Source organism: Sapajus apella, unplaced genomic scaffold, assembly GCF_009761245.1.
Source record: "Sapajus apella isolate SASKATOON/1434 unplaced genomic scaffold, GSC_monkey_1.0 scaffold11, whole genome shotgun sequence".
In the NCBI taxonomy this organism is placed as follows: Eukaryota; Metazoa; Chordata; class Mammalia; order Primates; family Cebidae; genus Sapajus; species Sapajus apella.
The window spans coordinates 27,979,493-27,983,824 of record NW_022436951.1 but is presented as its reverse complement, the minus strand read 5'-3'; positions in this window follow the sequence as shown (position 1 = coordinate 27,983,824).

Below are 4,332 nucleotides of genomic sequence, written 5' to 3'. Positions count from 1 at the left end.
GCAGATCCCTCCATCCCCCATGGAAACTAAAAGTATCAAGTGCTTTCCCAGGCACACTTATGCCTAGGGCATCATCATGTGACCCAGACATGACCAATCAAATGCACCTACCTTGGACTTGAATCAGGAGCTGATGACCCCAAAACATGGGACAGTAGAGAGTATATTCTGACAAAAGTGACAGTGGCAACAGAGGCACTGAGTTTGCAAGGGCAGCTGGGGCTGCAGTGGCCTCTCAGTTACGTGTCCAGAGCCGGCATGGGTTGTAGCAACGTCCACGGCACATTGGTTTCATGGCAGGATGTCTGACTGTGCTCTTGGGTGCAACTGACATATCCACCTGGCCATTTCCCAAGACTCACCATTCAACATATCAATTATTCTGAACTGCCTGATATCCTTTTAATCAATTCTTTTTTTTTCTTTTGCTTCAATCAGTGATGGTCAATCTCTATTGCTTGCAATTAGGAATCCTGATGCATTTGCTTTAGGCAATTTCATTGTAAAATCTTTGCCCATACCTTTGTACTAAATGGTATTGCCTAGATTTTCTTCTAGGGTTTTTATGGTTTTGAGCTTTACATTTAAATCTTTAATCCATCTTGAATTAATTTTTGTAGAAGGTATAAGGAAGAAGTGCAGTTTCAGTTTTCTGCATATGGCAAGTCAGTTTTCCCAGCACCATTCATTAAATAGAAAATCCTTTCCCCATTGCTTGTTTTTGTCAGGTTTATCAAAGATAAGATGGTTGTAGATGTATGGTCTTATTTTTGAGATCTCTATTCTGTTCCATTAGTATATGTGTCTATTTTGGTACCAGTACCATGCTGTTTTGGTTACTGTAGCCTTGTAGTATAGTTTGAAGTCCAGTAGCATGATGCCTCCAGCTCTGTTATTTTTGCTTAGGATTCTCTTGACTATATAGGCTCTTTTTTGGTTCCATATGAATTTTGAAGTAGTTTTTTTTTAATTCTGCAAATAATATCAATGTTAGTTTGATGGGAAAAGCTTTGAATCTATAAATTACTTTGGACACTATGGCCATTTTCATGATATTGATTCTTCCTATCTATGAGGATGGAATGTTTTTCCATTTGTTTGTGTCCTCACTTATTTCCTTGAGCAGTGGTTTGTAGTTCTTGAAGAGGTCCTTCACATCCCTTGTTAGCTGTATTCCTAGGTATTTTATTTTCTTTGTAGCAATCGTGAATGGGAGTTCATTCATGATTTGGCTTTCTGCCTGTCTATTATAGGTGTATAGGAATGCTTGAGATTTTTGCACATTTGTTTTGTATCCTGAGGCTTTGCTGAAGCAGCTTATCAGCTTAAGGAACTTCTGAGATAATGTCCTTTGGAGGGACATGGATGAAGCTGGAAACCATCATCTTTAGTAAACTAACACAGAAGCAGAGAACCAAATACTGGGTATTCTCTCTCATAAGTAAGAGCTGAACAATGAGAACACATGGACACAGGGAGAGGAACAACACACACTGGGGCCTGCCAGGGGATGGGGAGGGAGAGCATCAGGATAAATGGCTAATGTATGTGGGGCTTAATACCTAGGTGACAGGTTGATAGGTGCAGCAAACCACCATGGCACACATTTACCTGTGTAACAAACCTGTACATTCTGCACCTGTATCCCAGAACTTAAAATAAAATAAAATTTAATTTAAAAAGAAGAATCCTGATGGATTCAGCCGCACATTTGATACTACCCCATCCTTTAAGTCTGCTTAACAACACTGTTAAGCAGTGTGTTTGTGCAATGTACTTTGTAAAAATTTGGGAATGCTGATTAACAAAATGAATTATGAAAATAGAGAAGGAGAGATGTAAGATAGCATAGTAAACATAGCCTTCTCAGAATTGGGGAGCAAATTTTAAAAGTTAAGCTCTACAAAGGGAGTTTCCTTGTAGGGAGGAGGAGGGCGGTTTGCTAGTTCCTAGCCTTGTTTACCAGTCGCAAAGGTGTATTATTATTTAGGGTTCTGCCAGAGAAACAGAATCAGTAAGATATATATGTATGCATATATATATGTGGGCAGGCACACACACACACCCATATACATATATATGCAAACTGTATATATTTTATATGTAAGGAGATCTATTTCAAGGAATTGGCTTACACGATTGTGTGGGTTGGCAAGTTGGAAATCTGTAGAGCAGGCTGGAACCTTGTGCAGGAACTGAAGCGGCAGCCCACAGGCAATATTGCTTCTTCTTCAAGGAGATCTCAGTTCTGATCTTAAAGCCTTTAGACAATGACTACTTGCTGACAGTATTCTGCTACAAAACAAACATAAGAGAGATATATTTTAAGGTGCTGTTATTTGCAAATCATTATTAATAAAAATGCTTTTATAATTAAAACTTAGACTCCAGCAAAAATAAAATCTTAAGACATAGAGAGCTAAGCACAGAAGATGAATCCTTTTTTTATCCATCTGAGAAAATATAAAATTGCCACAGCAGAAGGATTAAACTAAAAAGGACCCTACCAAAAAGAAAACCCAAAGGCTTTTCCACTGGACTTTATATTTGTAGAATCATGGCTTACCAAAATATTTCTATCTAAAATGGAGAAAATATTACCAACAAAAATAGTGTCTGGACCTCAATATCTAATAGTAAAATGTAACAAGCAGTTTGGGGTTTACAATTACAGTAAATGCTAACCATGTAATACATATAATAAAATTGCATTACTTCTGCCAAGGTGCAATGTTCTAATTAAAAAATAAAGCTGGCTGGGCGGGGTGGCTCGCACCTGCAATCCCAGCACTTTGTGAAGCCAAAATGAAAGGATTGCCTGAGCCCAGGAGTTCCAGACCAGCCTGGACAACATAGTAAGACCTCATCTTCACACACAAAAATAATTTTTATTAGCCAGGTGTAGTGTTTCATGCCTGTGGTCTTAGCTACCTGGGAGGCTGAGGTGGGAGGATCACTTGAGCCCAGAGGGCGAGGCTGCAGTGAGCTGTGATCACATCCTTGTCTTCCAGACTGGGCAACAGAGCAAGAGCCTGTCTAAAAAAATAAGTAAATAAAAATAAAAATAAAGCTTCATAAAGTGGATTTGCTGTTTTTTCAAAACAATATTTTCCACTGTATCAGAACATAGCCAATTCATTCTTACATGATTGGAAAAAATTAATGGTGAAAAATAATCTGTCCAAGAAATGACTGCTTTCTGCACTTGGATGACCTTACTAATAATTTTTAATATTGAATTATTAAAGCAATTTCTCAGCCAATTGAAAAAAGCATGTGTCAAAGTTTTATTCTGAATCCTCCACAGAGAAGAAGCAACCAATCCAAAGATGTCCCTTTTGTTAGACATCTTAGGAAAAAAAAAGAGAAAAAAAGAAGCAACCCAAGAAAAATTATCCAAACTTGGAAATAAGAAAGAAGAAAGTTTGTGTGACTTTTGTGTCTTAGAGTGACACATTATTAGCTATCCCATCCAAAGATGATCTAATTCTTTAGGGAAACATACCTTTGAATGAGTCTTTATCACGGATTAGGTCACAGACTCTGTGAAGTTATAGGGTAACTTGTAGATTTCTGTTCAGTAAACATGAAAATGATGTTTGTCTGGCAGCAAAGGCAATCATGGATGTGGTGGTGTGTGCCTGTAGTCCCAGTGACTTGGGGAGGCTAAGATAGGAAGATCATCTGACCCCAAGAGTTCACGGCCCACCTAGGCAACAAGCAACATGGTGAGATCTTGTCTCAAAAAATACATATATAGATATGATATACATATTATCATATATATATGATTTATATATATCATATATATGATAATCACAAGAGTTACTGTTTTATTGTCATGGGGCACATTAACCACTTTGATAGCTAACTTTACATTCTTCACTGATAATAAATACTTCAGAATATCCTGTAATTCTTAAGCCAGATGGATTTTCTCATTAATGAGTTGAAAAAACATTGACATACACTTTTTGATATTTATATGAGAATCGTGTTTTAAATTTTTAAATTATACTTCGATATGGTATGGTATCAGCTATGCCTGGTGACATAAGGCTACTCAAAAGGCAGATGGTCAGTTGGGTGGGTAGGTGGAATAATTTCCAAATGGATTACTTAACCTTCTTCAAGAGTATCAGACTACTGCTCAGAAATGCTAATTTTTTTCCCAAAAGGAGTTATAAATTGTGTCTGCAAAAAATTTCTATAGCAGACCTTGTTTGGGACAGTTTTCTTTCTCAGTTGCCATTTTGAATTTGGAAAACATTATGTATACCATCTACCACCAATTGACAAAAATAACCATAGAATTACGCTCTACCACAGGAT